Genomic DNA, 14,769 nt, shown 5'->3' with positions numbered 1-14,769 from the left:
CACCATCCATGTATCCACTCATCATCATCTCAACCTGCTGCAGCGCCATTTGGGGGTCATGGGGATGCTGGAGCCTATCCTTGCTATTTTCCTCTGCTCCTGTTTGACAAAAATGTTGATAAAGAAATGCTTAATCAAATACTACAATTTGGAGCTAACTTTCTTTATATTTGTCCGTCGTCATCAGAAAAATACTAAAAAGAACATGTTAAAAACACCCAAAACTCAATTTTCATGGGAGAGGGTCTTTAAGAAATTCGGTAACACTTTAAATTAAGATTCCTTAACTAGCTTTGTCAATGCATTAACAAGCATTATAACAGAATTTTTAGGGTGTAAGTAAGACATTTAATAAGGTTCATTAAATGAATTAGTTAACACATTTACAAGCATTATCATTAGGATGTTTTTAAGATGCTAACGATACATTTATAGATGCCTAACAAATGTGTCAGTGTTAATAAGCTTAATAACATTTATTAACAACCTTTGTTAACAAATTAAGAAGTATTATTATTGTTTGGGGTTCTAGTGAGATATTTATTAGCATTATAGATGTCTCACACAAGCCTAAGTGTAAATATGCTTAATAGGTTTAACTAACTAACTTTACAAATTAATAGCTAATATTAATATGTAAGATGCTAGGAAGATATTTAGTAGCATTATAGTTGTCTTGCAAATCCCTGAAAGTGTTAATAAGATTTATTAACATGTAAAGTCTTCAAAGTCCATATTACTAAACTGCTTACAAGCTTAACAAATGTATTAACTAACTTTGTTAGCAGTTTATTGAATGTTTTGCAGCACCTCATCTAAAGTGTGAAATTCCTCTGTTTGAATGTTCAAAGACCAAACTCATCCGCTTTTACAACACTTTGTTCCTGCTTGAGGCATTTCTTGAATTTAGTCTGTATTTAGCTCAAATAAACTGAACTTAGCTTCTAAAAGATGAAACAAACCACAGTCAAGGTATTTTTTGTAAATGTAATAGTTTGTTTTTTGCACTAGCTTTAAAGACAACACCATTGAAAGACAGCACTTAGTTCTGATCTTAATTCTATTATATCAACGACTGTAGTTTGCTTAAACTACAGCTTAAAAATGGACAATCAGGACAGGAAAAACACTTCTTCACATTACCACCATTGATTACTCAAATTTAAGTAGTTCTGTTTGTTATATATCCAACTTTTCTTGCCGTTTGTCTAACATGTGAGGGACAGTCGCCATTAACTGAGCCAACAGTTAAAGACCCAGTACAATGGAAATTGCGTTTTTTTAACGTGTACTTGTGCTTATTTTTATGATGATGGAGGACATATATTGGGAAAATTAATCTTAAAATTGCATTTCTGAGTATTTTTCATTGTGAATCTGGAGCAGACGAGAAAATGCAGTCAGAAAAAGATCGTATTTGAGCGGGGGCGCGACTCTCCTGGTTGGGCTGGGGCTTATCCCCCCATGCCTCCCTGCTCTCTAGATATGGAGGCCCCCGTGGTGGTCCTGCTGGCCCTGGCCTGGGTGGCGGATGTGATTGCCCGGCGGGCGGTTGTTCTCTATCTGCTGGCGTGTGAGTGTTGGGGGGTTGCTTGGCTGGCCGCCACCACTGCTGCGGCGGGGGTCTTGGTGTGGGGATGGCTGGGTACTCTCCCTCCTTCTTTTTACTTTCCATCACCAACTTTAGAAGAACATAAAGACCCCCTTGTGCACAGGTGCTATATCACTTGTGCACAAATAGTTTGAGTGATTAAATGAAATATTTCACGTGTTGGTCCGAAAGGCATAAGTTAACATGTTGTTGTACATGTTGACATGTTTTTATGTGGGCTTTTTTGGAACCCACAGGCATGTTTGTGGCATTTGGATGTGTGTGTGGACAGGCCCCGCCCCCTTTTGGATTTATATTACTTATAAACCTGACTGTAATGATTGTAAAAATCCAGCAACTTGTTGCCTTTTGCTGCTTCACGTTTCTACCCCCCCCCCCCCCTTTAATCTGATTAAAGACTGTTACAGATATGAGTAAGATCAATAACGTTTAGCCTAAATTACAAAAGGGGTTTATTTAAATATACACCTAGTGTATTAAATGTTTCGTAACTCCCAGTAAAATATGTCAAACACAAGAGGCTTTCAGCTCTCATCTGTCTGCTCAGCTGTTGGACAGGACAATTTAAAAAATAAAAAATAAAAAAAGGACAAAGATCGTATTTGTGACGCGGAATATACGCTGGGTGGGCCACAAGCTTCCTGCACTGCTCCACTTGTGGACAACTAGATCCATGAACGTCTTAATTTTCCTCTTCTGAGCTGGAATGTGGCTCAAAACTGTACGGCTGGGTAGCTCCGATATCGCTCGACATTTTTGTTGCACCGGTAATGTTGGGTTGAGGTGTGAGGGGCTGTAAGCTAGTGGGAGAGTGTGTAAACAGACAGCCCTTATCAATGGGAAGGGGGCCGGACTTGCTCAGCTCAACAGACGCAAAACAGCACAGATGCCCGGCTGTTTATTACAATCCCTGTGGGAGAACCTTCAAGCAGTAGGAAAAACCAACGTGGGAAATTATCATTAAAACTACAATATGGTAAAAAGCTCGAAGAAACCCTGATTTAAAGTGAGCTCTCCTGCAAAAAAAGAACCTGAGTCTAAGCTGGAAAAATATTCAAACATGATCCCAATTTTAGGCTTGGAGACATGGAGGCGTAACACGGCCTCCTTCACTTTGGAGTGTATTTTTGTACGTGGGAATGAGAGACGGCGGCAGCTCGCTGAGTGAGGCACACAGAGAGGGTTGTGGTCCGCAGCTGTGGCCTCTTTCTCTAGATTCAGGGCAAATCCAAATGACTAATGCAAACCGACAGAGATGCGCATGCACTCGCACAGACCCCGGCACTTCCTTTTTTCATGAATGTACATATATTAAGATGCAAAAACAACATCCAAACACATAATTTCACACAAAAAAAACCCTTCAGTGAGCCTCCACTCCAAATGCTTCATAGCGAGGCCTCAACCGTCAAACCTTCTCCTTGTTTTAATCCATCCAGTCAGTCAAATGTTCTAAAACAGCTGTGGACATCATTCAGCATTAAATACGATGTTTGGCCAAAATTTTGACGTATATTTTTTTGAATCCTGGATTTGACCACGGGTAGTGCACAAAAGCTCACACACTGTCAAGCTTTGACGCAACCCTTTAAATCTTACTCAATGAAATCTTTCCAAAGAGCCTGCGAGGCAGCCATACAAGTGCTGAGCAGCAGTCACTCACGCTCTTTTTATAACGAACGGCAGCCGACACAAGCCATAAATCCCACCAGGATAAGCTTTAAACCTCCACTCTAAAGTGCCCTTGGCTTGAAACACAGTAGCCATAGTTCATGGTTTGCAGACGTAGCCTCAGCCCCCAAAAAAGGGGTCAACCGTGTGAGGAAGAAGAGTGAAAAGTCACTTCCTGTTGGGAAGGGACGGGTCACCATGGGATGAGGGAGAAATGACAAAGGGGTCCTCACTGGAGCTCATGTGGGTCACAAATGCATTCATGCCTGTAAATCCTCACTGGACGTCACAGTAATTCCCTAATGGCTATCTGTCAACTTATCAACCAGTCAGTGGCGCAGGGATAAGCCATGCCTCATGAAACCAGCCAGCAGGACGGGCAGAGATGCTGAACATCGTCCGGTTTCATATCGTGTGGCGCTTTGACATTTAATGCACTTGTGCTCCAGTCCTAACACGACAAGGACTACATTAGCTTATGCCGTATTCAAGGCAGACAACAACTCCCATGAGAACAAAAGACTTCTGAATTATCATTTCCCATTATCAATCCCAGCTGTTGGAACATATGGTGTTCATTTCGAAATAACTCCAGGAATGGTCGACCGGTTTGACTCCTGGGGGGGGGGGATCTCTCCGCTTCTCTTTCAGGCAACTGGTGGCGCTATGGGCGTTCAAAAGCACAACTAAGTGGGTCAGCTGTGGACTTTTCAACGTTTTTTGTTATAGATGTTTTGTCATACGGCTTAACTGCTGCGGCCCAAAAGAACTTTAAGGTCCACCACACCCATATGCTCCTGAATTCAGCCGGTTCTCTGAAGTCTGTCTGCATAAGCCTTGTGCTATCCTAGGCACTTTACCATTGGGAGTTGGGTCATCTAGACCCACTAGACAGTACGTTGAACCTTTTTTCTTCAATGATTTGTGATCTTCACTGGTGTCCATGGATTACATGAAATCTTTCCACCTTTATCCACCTTTGTCATGGTAGGGAGAACACGTCAATGGAAGGGGGGGGGGGTCATCTAAGATAACACAAGGGTTAAGAATTTGGTTGACAAATTTCCATCTCAGTGTTCGGTTTGCAGCAGCTTTGTTAAAACTTATTAAATCTATTCTTTCTGTACATTTTTCATGCCGAAACTCTGCTGTGAACTGAAACTGTCAGACTCGGGTTAAAGGGAAAAGTAGAATTTTTTCTGAGATGTAGAATTTGAGTTCGACACAGTCCCTTAAGGCTCAGATGTTTCTGACTCAATGCGGCACAAAGGAAGAAAATAGGACAGCTCATCTTCACACGGGAAAATCTAATTTCTTCTTTATTCCATCATATTTATTCTCTGCCTCGGCTTTCTCAGAAAAAGAAAAGCACCAAAAAAACAAACAAACATTGTTTTATTCAACTTTTAACAGAAAACAAACTGATCTGATTTGCAGCAAAAGGCAAATAATCTCTAAACAATGAAATGCGTGTTCCTTTTTCTTCCAGCGTTAGATTTATAAATGCACCTCCTAGTTTTTAAATCTCTGGTGAGCTTATTTTCGGCATTTGATTGAACTCCTGACACTCCTTCCTGCAGCTTAGCTAATGCAGCAGCAGATGTGGATCACTGCAGATAAGATTTGGCGGTTGAACAGCGTGCTGACCTTGACAACGGAACACGGTGTGACGATTAATTTTTAACACGATTGAATTCCTGTTGACCTAAAATGACTTCTCTTTTTTACATTTTTCATGTGATGTATGTCAGAGGAAGCAGAACATCTCATTTGAGAGTAAGCAGTTCTGCTTTTTAATACATCGGAATCTTAACATAAAGATCTGAGTGAAATAATGCAGACGGAGTATTAGGGCCTCCATAAAAACAAAACAAAAAACTAAATAAATGAGAATAAATCAAACAATTTACAATAAAATTAAGAGAAAAACGTCAACATTTTGTGTGAATGAATTATAAATTAAAAGTTTTTATTTTGTAAGTTATAAATTGAGATATTACAAGATTATAAGGCAAAAGGCTGTTTTTTAAGAAAAATAGAAGGAAAAACAAAAAAGAAGCAATATTGTGTTTTAGCTTGAGATGCGTAGAGAACATTGTCAGCGGTTACTTCCCCATTGGTTTCACAAAAAGGGAAATACTCAGTCTTTTAGGGAGTCAACATTGACTGCAAGTATGAGGACATTGACTGTGTATAGAGAAGTGGACAGAGCCGCTGGGGCCCCCTGGAAAATGCCTTACCTCCGTCTCCGGCAAAATGAAGCCAATTCAGTCGCCATTTTTCCACGACGTCGCCATGTTGGAGCCAGACGACAGGGATTGGTCCGGGTCGGCCTGAGTCAACGTTTCTATGGCAACTTCTGTCGCCAATCAGGAGTAAGCTCGTTCGAAGTCCACACCCCTTCCACTGAATGTGGGCTCGGGAGAATCTGTCAATCAAATGTTTGATTGAGGCATCTGATTGGTTAGTTTGTAACTTGAATAACTTGTAACAAAGAAAAAATATCATGAAGATGATAGGATTAGCAAAAGGATGTTAAGAAAAAAGTATCAGAGCAAGAATGGTTATTCTGACAAGGAGGATCACTGAGTGACAGCTGTTTATTTCTTCATAGAAGTCTATGGATGTTTTTTTTTTGGCTTCTTGGAGGTACTTCCTGTTTGGAATGTGAGGGGGGGGGGGGGGGGGACATCACTCAGTCTTGTTTCTCTATATACAGTCAATGGCCTCTTCAGAAAAAGATTTTTGAGCCACAAGATTTCCGGCGGATGAACCAACCAACTATACCGTCGGCGGTATAGTTGCTGAGGACCAAAAGCATTATGGGACATTGAATTCAATGATAAACTAAATCCAATAAGGATTTCGTGGGCCTGCAATGTAAATGGAGGCTGGCTGCGTTCACACTAAACTCATGAATGCGCATTCAGCCGGTGTTGTTCACACCTGGCACACAGGGAGGGGCTTCTTCTTCTTTTGTTTTGTTTTTTACTACTTACTAGCGCTTGTCCGCCATGTACAGTGGGATGAGGCTTGATGGGAATTGTTGAAGTTGTGCAAATCTCATGAATCCTGCTCGAGGCATTTTCTGTCACAGCTCTATTCCGATAAATGAAAGACTTGATGTCATAGAATTCAAGCCGGGCAGAAAAAAACTAATTATTAAACTGCCCTTTGTGATCATGTTTACAATGGTTAGCACTTCCGTGTTTTGAAAAGCACGCGACCTACACATCTGTCCACAGCCGGAAATTTTGTGTGCTGACGCTAGCGTTCTGGATGCGGAAGCCCCGAAATTTGGGTTGATGTGCCTTTACATGGACTTTTCCTTTAAAGTGGCCGCTTAATCGCGACTCGACTCAGCCGTTGGGAACACACGTCACACCACCAACTTCATTTCTGAAAAAGCACGGCTTTTCCTCGTAAGATTACAACTTTTTTCTCCTAATTTCAAGAGTTTATTCTTTAAAAAAAGCAATGTTTCAAATCATTTTACGACTTTATTCTAGTTTATTGATTTTGTTTTCTTTCGGGTGCTCTTCCAGAACTTAGCATTTTCTGTCTTTAGTCTTCATTTTTCTGTGTCAACAGACTGAATAAGTGTTGTGCTGTGATCTAGAGGGTTGCGTGAAAATTCTTTTTGCGTTGGTGGTGAAGACAGGTAGTGACGCATCAATGACGGTCACAGCCTCGGTCTCCTTTTAACATGCTCTTTCCCACTGAGGCACTCCTGGGAAATTTCATCAGTACAACTGGAGCATCCTTCCATCTTCTTTCTGTGACTCTGTCATTGATAAAAAAAAAAGAGCATCTTTGAAAGATGTAACTGGAGTGTAACTGTCAGAACGCCAGGTGTCAGGGGCTTCAGCGGGGTCTATAGTGGGTGTGATGTCTGTAACACCCTCTCATCCTCCACTCCAGGAAGACTCTCATCAGGGGTGTTGAAGGCCGGAGTGAGGAAGACTCTGTGATTGGAGCTTCCTGTTATCTCCACACTGCAGCTCTGCAGCTGGCAGCTCCCTGAATCTGGAGAAAAGGGGCAATATTTGTACAACTGTGTGAGTCTGTAGCAGAGAGTGCTCATGCACTGTGAGCGTCAGCTTTACTTCTATGCCAACGTAAACAGCAAAGTCTGTTTGAGCTGGAAGATCCGCTGTAAATGCTGTGGTTTATAAAGCAGGATTGTGTCTGTGAGTTTGTGTCTACACATGCACCATTTAGTTTCCCTGTTGTAACATTGTGATCATTTTATTGGTTTACTTCACAAACACCAACTTTAAATTGATTTTTGCTTAATTGGTGCTGAGACTCCATTCACCCTTTCATAATAGGAATTATATGTGGTTGACCAATCAAGTAACAAACCAAAGCAAATGGAAAAATAATTGAGATGATTTGCACCACACTGAGCACTAAATCGAACAGTTGATCAGTGCTGGAAGTGGGGTTTGCTGTTTCCAGATTCGACAAAGGCTTTTTGTCTGAAATGCTTTAGGGCTGTAAAGTTTAAAACAGATTAAATATAGTAATTCTAGTTCCTTAAAAAAAAAATCTCCTTAGATTTGTAAGTAGTAATGTTGACATCTTTGTCACAGTCCTTGACTGTACTTAAGAACTGGACCGAGTGAATGTGACGTCCCTCATAGAAAACGATTTAATTTGGGGCTGTTTTTCAGCAAAGAAACTAGGACGACTGATAAGAATAAATGGGGCCATGTATGGTCAGATTTAGAGGGAAAACCTCCTTCCATCAGCAAGGGCATTGAAGATGGAGCGTGGCTGGGTCTTTCAGCATGACAACGATCCCAAAAACTGGTAATGAAGGAGTGGTTTCATAAGAAGCATTTCAAGGTCCTGGAGTAGGCCTAGCCAGTCTCCAGATCTCAACCCCTTAGAAAATCTTTGAAAGTCCATGTTGCCCAACGACAGCCCCAAAGAATTACTGCTTTAGAGGAGATCTGCATGGAGGAATGGGCCAACAGTTTGTGAAAACCTCACAAATATCGTTTGACTGCTGTCATTACTAACTAAGGGTATAGAACAAAGCACTGAGTGGGACCTTTGTTACCGACCAAATACTTATTTTCCACCACCATTTGCAAATAAAAGATTTAAAAATCACAGATAATGTGATTTTTTTTCTCATTATGTCTCTCATAGTTGAGGTATACCCATGATGACAATGAGAGGCCTCTCTCATACTTTTAAGTGGGAAAACTTGCACAGTTGGTGGCTGACTAAATACTTTTTTTGCCCCACTGTATAACTTAAATAACTTAAACTACTGAAAGAATATCATGTAGAATGTGGAATGACTGAGTAACAGCTGTTTATTTCTCTCTAGAAGTCTATGGGATTTTGTCGTCTCTTGGAACCAGCAGCTACTTCCTATCTATTGCGTTTTATTACTTTAATTCGAACTAGACAGATAAGACAAGCATCACAAGCTGAAGTACAATGTTGAACAACCGCATTCGCAGTTCGAACCCCAGAAGGGAGGGGGTCATTCAGTCCAGTTCTCATTTACAGTAAATTGTCATAGTAGAGCATTGTTCTGCGCTGTTTAAACCACTTTTTACCTCTGCATGTAGTTTTTTTGATGCCAAATTCAGCCCATATATGAAGCCTACTGTGCTTTCTGCTTGGCAGTGCAATCATGGGTAAATTTGGGATGCGGTCAGCAGGAGAAATTCATTCCAAAATGGATCTCCTGCTCTGCAGCCAGCTGGTGGTTCTGTTCTGACTCTTCACAATGGTTTCTAATTGAAGTGTCAATTATTTGGTGGGACTGCAGCTTCTCTGTGCCTTTCCAGCCTTTTTTAGGCTCATCCTTTTGTTTTTACTAATGTAGGGTTTGGTGAAGACATGAAGTGGCTGAGAGGGAGATTTCAGCCGAGCTGAAAAACTGGCTTGAAGTCAGTCCAAACTGGTGTCAAGCCACACAGATTCTGAAATGAATTCAAATCTAAATTCACATCTTGATTACGGTTTAAATGCAATTTATTCAATTCAACTTAACATCAATTCACTTGTTGGATTCCATGAGAACCTTTCAAATACCTGTTTAATCCAAGCTAGATCGAACTTCTCTGCTCACAACTCAGAGGTGAATTTCTAATGAAGTACTCCCGCTCTGCAGAGACTATGACCAAGAAAACGACACAGGTGTTTTGGGATTTAGCCTAAAAAATGCATAATCATAATCAAAAATGCATAATCATAAAAACAGTAAGAGACCCCTGTGAATGATTTGAAAATAGATCAAAAGAGGATTGCAGTGGGTCTGTCATGAATCAATTTTGGCTCCTGGGAGGATTCATTTAGATCAGTCTCCGTTGTTTAAGCCCCTCAAAGCAGTAGGTCACATCACCACACACTTTGTTCATGTTCTTTTAATCGAAGCACTCCAACTGATGTTGTGGATTACCCTGTTGGTCAGGCCTGTTGGAGGCCCACGTGACTTTGGCCTGTTTCTTGTTGTCAGGCCCTAATGTTGCTGCTTCAGGATCCAACGCCTCAGGGTGCCTCATGTGAAAACCAGAGAGGATTTTCCTCAGCACTTTGGGATGAGAGAGCTTGCTTCCAAGTAAATCATGTAGAACCCAAATAAGCCAAACGTTTATTTATTAATGTATTGGTTAACTATATTTCTGAGATGGCGTGGGCTGCTTTTTCAGATGCTGCAGAAGTTTAATGTAACTGAGCAAATGGAAAATACTGCATAATCCCAGAGTCGTATGTTAATTTAAGGTCAGAGGAAGCTCCCTGGTTTTATACATTTACAGCTGACTGAACTAAGAAATTCCATCTGTATTCAATTACAGAAAAGGAGATAAAAACACAAAATGTTGTGGCTGTGTTGACAACGCTGCCTGGGGGTTACTACATATGTTAATCTAATAACAAGGGAGTGAAAGAATGTTTCATATGCTTTATAATCTTTTCTTAAAATCTGCAGAGTGTCTCCGACAGTTGCTTATCTGTGCAATAAGCAGAGGTGAGGAGCTGCCGCAGATTCTGACGTATAGGTGGGTAGGGACTCACTCGTACAAAACAGAACCACAAGTCTTGCTGTGGTTCTACAATAAAACAAACAACAACAAAAAATCTCACATTAAAACTGTCTTGCAACTGGGAAGATAGGCAGCACATTCATTCACGGAGAGATTTAAGGTTAAATTTGGAATCCCCTGCAGTTACTAAACCTCTGCTCATGGGACATGCTTGTACATGCAGAGAATAGTAATAAGCTGCTAATAAATAATGTTCATAATGAGTTTTGGCTGAGCTGGTTAGGGAGGTGAAGGTAGGCACATTCACAAGTGTTTCTAACTTTTAATCAGTTTCATTAACGGAGACAAGAATCTGCAACTGTCAGAATTAAAAGAGCCATTTGGTCCAGATTCTCACAGACCGAAACCTCACGAGAACCGCAAAGTTCACAGCTTAGAAAAATACACTTTATTTATATTTCTGTGCACATTCATTTATAAAATGTTGCAATTAAATATTTACCATAGTTTAGTTGTGTTCATTTTTTCTACTTATAACAATTTTACTTTCATTTTTGACGGCAGCGCCTACAAGTTCCTTTCAAAATAAAACACACCCTTTATTAAACAAGATCCTCCTTACTTGAATTAAAAATACTGGAAAGTCAAAAATTGCATTTATATTATTATTGTGGACCTTCATCATTTTTCCTGTTTCACTATTAAAGTATAAACACAGCAACACTGGTGTAAAAAAATCTATACATGTAAATGCAATTCATACTTTGAGAACTTTGTCTCTGAACAGCAGCTTGCCAATGAAGATTAGAAAAGACCAGCTCAGTGTGGTAGAGTGTCCACCCTGAGACTGGAAGGTCTGTCTATGGTTGAGTCAAACTAAAAATGGGACCCAATGCCTTCCTGCTTGAGACTTAGCATTCAGGGGGTAGACTGGGGGGGGTTAAGCCACCTAATGGGTCTAGAGCGCGGCTGTGTTTGCAGCTCACTGCCCCCCAAGGGGATCGGTCAAATGGGGAAACCATTTGGACTTTATCTTTAATATGTGCTTTTTGAATATTCGAACAATAAACCACTGTGACAGTAGATTAAACTGTATTAACTAAAACAAGTGAACCAAAACGGCACATCCTTTATTTATTCAAATAATTAATATTTATGTTTAAAGGAACATTGATCAGCAATGGATGGATTAAAGAGCAGCGTGACTCCATAGTCCCAGGCTGCAGACCCCTGACTTAGAAGACCTTTGGACTGCTGAGGTCAGAACACTTACATTGGCAGCTCATTTTTCAGAAGTCTTCATCTCAGTCAGTTAGATTCCTGAAAAACCAAAAAAAAAAGCAAGAAAGTTTGTCAAAATTTGCTTGTAAAAAGAACAACAGAACAGCAACATTAGGCTTTAAGGTCACTGGCAAAACACAGCGTTAAAAATGCAGCCACATGTACAAAAAAAGCATGCAAACTCTTAAAAAAATAAAGGTGAATCCCTGCAGAATGGAAAATCAGGGAACAATAATCAGTTTGAGAGGCAGAGCCTGAGGCTGTTGTACACAGACACTGACCAGTGAAGGTTCAGCTTTGTTTTCTATCTCATTCTCTCCTGCCCTACTTATACTCTTTTCCTCCTCCCACACCTTAGAGTGACTTAGAGTGAAGAACGAAGGCACCACCTTGGATTTTAGTCTCAGTCGTCCTGGAGTGTTTCTTTTGAAGACACACAAACTGTCAATTAAGCATCAATTGCTCAATTAAAGTCTGACACGACTGCAAAGAGACAGATGGACACATATGGAGAGAAGGTTGATATCCTCAAAAAGTGTGACAGCAGCTCTCTTTTGTCTTTTGGCTGCTATTTTTAGGGGGGCGCCACATTGAATCCTCTGCCTCCATCTAACTCTCTCCCCTATATCTTCCTCATTCATATCAACCTCCCTCATGTCCTCCTTCTATACATCCATGAACCTCCTTTTATGAGGATACTGTTTTTTTAAAGCCAAAATCGAAAAATCTGTCTTTCTCCAGGACATAGTTTCTGTAGAGCGGCAAGAGTTCATCAGAAATTTGCTTCTGAGTTGTGGGTGAAACTGTTGGGGCCTTCACTCTCCATCATCCCTTTGTTTACACTTTTTCCTGCTAGCTTACAGCCCACCATAACCCCAAGCTAACATTAGCGGTGCAACAAAAATGGCGGACAATATTGGAGCTTTCCAGCCGTACAGTTTTGAGTTGGATGTAAAAACCAAGACGTACATCCATAGATCTATTTGTCTGCAAGCGGATGCATCAGAATGGAGCAGAGCAGGGAGCTTGTGGCTTGCCGACTGTAACACCTACTTCCCTGCTACAGGCCTTTTCCTGCTATGGCATTTTTTTTGTCTGCTCCTGATTCACAATGATTTGAACAAAGAAATACTCAAAAAGCCAGTTATAATCAGTTATGAAAAATGTTACAAGAACAAGTTAAAAAAATGAAAAACATTGGAGTGGGTCTTTAAACTTTTACTTTGCACTTTTAGAACTGCCACTCGACATCTTGTGTTTTTGTGTGTATGATGTGAGTGAATTGTTTTGTTTCCTCTATACTTTTGGCACTTGGAGCAGACAGCAAAGAAAGAATTTCATTGTGCAGGGAAACCCGTTTCTTTACTGTGCATATGATAATAAACCCTTTGAATTAAACAGCATTTATTTTTTATATCATTGGAAATCAATTCAGGAATGAAGGGGTTAATAGTGTCCAAGATTACATTTATGCATTAGGATACAGATAGGTGCGCTTTTTGAAGTCACTTTATGGGCATAAAAAGTTCAGCTATAGTGAGCCGTCCTGTTTATCCGCTGCCGTGTTGTTTCTGTACCGCTATTTACACAACGACACCACATGTTCAGGTGGTCGTTTTCAATGAAAAGTCCATGCCAATGCGTGTAACGTGTGTTACACGCATTGGCACGCTGTGCTCCAAACTATCGCATTCATGCATGGCTGAGCAGATTTTTAAGACTGTTTTCGGGCTCCACATACAAAATGTTTGCCCTTTTGCAAGTTAAACCAGCTGAACCAATCAGAGACTTTGATTTGGTAGTGACATATGGATTTTAATTTACCCAAGTGATAACCGTTTAAAAAATAATCATGAAGGAGAAATAAATAATTGCGGTTTTGAGCCTAACTGAAATTCTATGACACCAAGTCAAAATTTGCCCCGCTTTGACATTTTGTACCAAGCCTTTCAACAGTAAGTGGTGGACCAGTAGACGATAGAAAAAGAGGAGCCCTTCTTTTGCAGTGTGAACACCAAGGGCTAAACACACACACCAGGTTCTTGACACGTTTTTTTGAAACCATGTCAAATGCCTGGTGAGTACGTAGCTTAGGAAAGGTTTGATCATGTCCTCCAAATGCACAGATCTGCCTTCTGAATCCCTTTTTTCTTCCATTTGTGATCTTTGCCAAGAGGACTAAGAAAAATAGCCCCCTTTTTTTTAACCAAAAATGATTTGTGCAAAAGTATATTCTGTCCCCCAATGGAAATTTGACAGAAAACAGGAGGACACATTTTGTGCATACAAGAGACACGTTAATGAGCCCTATAAGTAGGAGTGCTTTAACGTTTGCAAGGAAAAAAATTAAGAGCCACACAACTTTTTCCATATCAAAACATTACAAAATAAACAACAAACAGAGTTTTTTTTTTATTATTCCCAGGATTTATAAAGAGAAGGAAAACACGGCCGCCATTGTGATCTTTGAGACCAACTTAACAAACCCATCTTAAAAGTGCTGTGACCTTTTATTATAAAATGTCAAGAAAAATTGCAAAGACACAAGCTCACAAACACACACCTCTTCGCAGTGTTAAATGTCAGCTCACATTGGCTTCAAAGTGTTGTTCAAAGGGATCTAAATAACAAAAAAAGCACATAATCTAGTCATGTCAACAGAGGCTGACTTTATTTGACAGAATCAAAGCGATTATGAAGTAAGTCAGACACCCACTGCCACAAACAATGAATATTAATGGATAAAAGCTGATCTCTTCTTGTTTTTAGCTACACTGGAGATAAATTCTCTTCATAAAAACAGTTTCAAATTCATAAATAAAGATAAAATAAACTTGAATTAAAGACAGATGAAAGGCGCTTAGTCATTTTTACGTGTCTGAATTCAAAATGGTATTCACGTCAAGCAGTGTGGACTAACTTCCTTACTTCTCACATTTGAGGAACTGCAGTCAAACTGTACTTCACAGCATTGGGTTTGTTGGGGCAAAGCAATAATAAATTAGAACTAAGATTAGGAAACTGATTGAGATATCAGGGTTTAGGGATCTGCTGATTGCACTCTCCATGCAGGGAATGCATTATGGATGTTGGCTAAGTGCCGGGAAGAAAGTCTCTCCGTCACTGAGGAAAGTGCGGTGGACTGCATTCATCCTTACAATGCAGGCTTTGATGAAAATTGGCCTTAATTGA

General features: G+C 40.3%; 1 protein-coding gene across 7 annotated transcripts in view; it reads right to left on the bottom strand.

The window, feature by feature from the left end:
* The window catches only part of dlgap4b (discs, large (Drosophila) homolog-associated protein 4b), a 151,792-nt gene that overhangs the window by 56,850 nt on the left and 80,173 nt on the right, over positions 1 to 14,769 (bottom strand). For 5 of the 7 annotated variants that reach the window (XM_020703568.3, XM_020703571.3, XM_020703570.3 and 2 more), the window contains exons 3-4: positions 11,570 to 11,616; positions 5,524 to 5,711 (exon numbers count right to left, since the gene is read on the bottom strand). The gene's annotated coding sequence lies outside the window, so the exon portion shown is untranslated. The remainder of the gene's footprint in view (positions 1 to 5,523; positions 5,712 to 11,569; positions 11,617 to 14,769) is intronic. The other 2 variants (XM_020703569.3, XM_078947743.1) reach the window with 1 other exon arrangement.

This window comes from Oryzias latipes, chromosome 5, assembly GCF_053564925.1.
Source record: "Oryzias latipes strain Hd-rR chromosome 5, Olatipes_Hd-rR_3.1".
Lineage (NCBI taxonomy): Eukaryota > Metazoa > Chordata > Actinopteri > Beloniformes > Adrianichthyidae > Oryzias > Oryzias latipes.
This window is presented reverse-complemented; position numbering and strand designations above follow the sequence as displayed.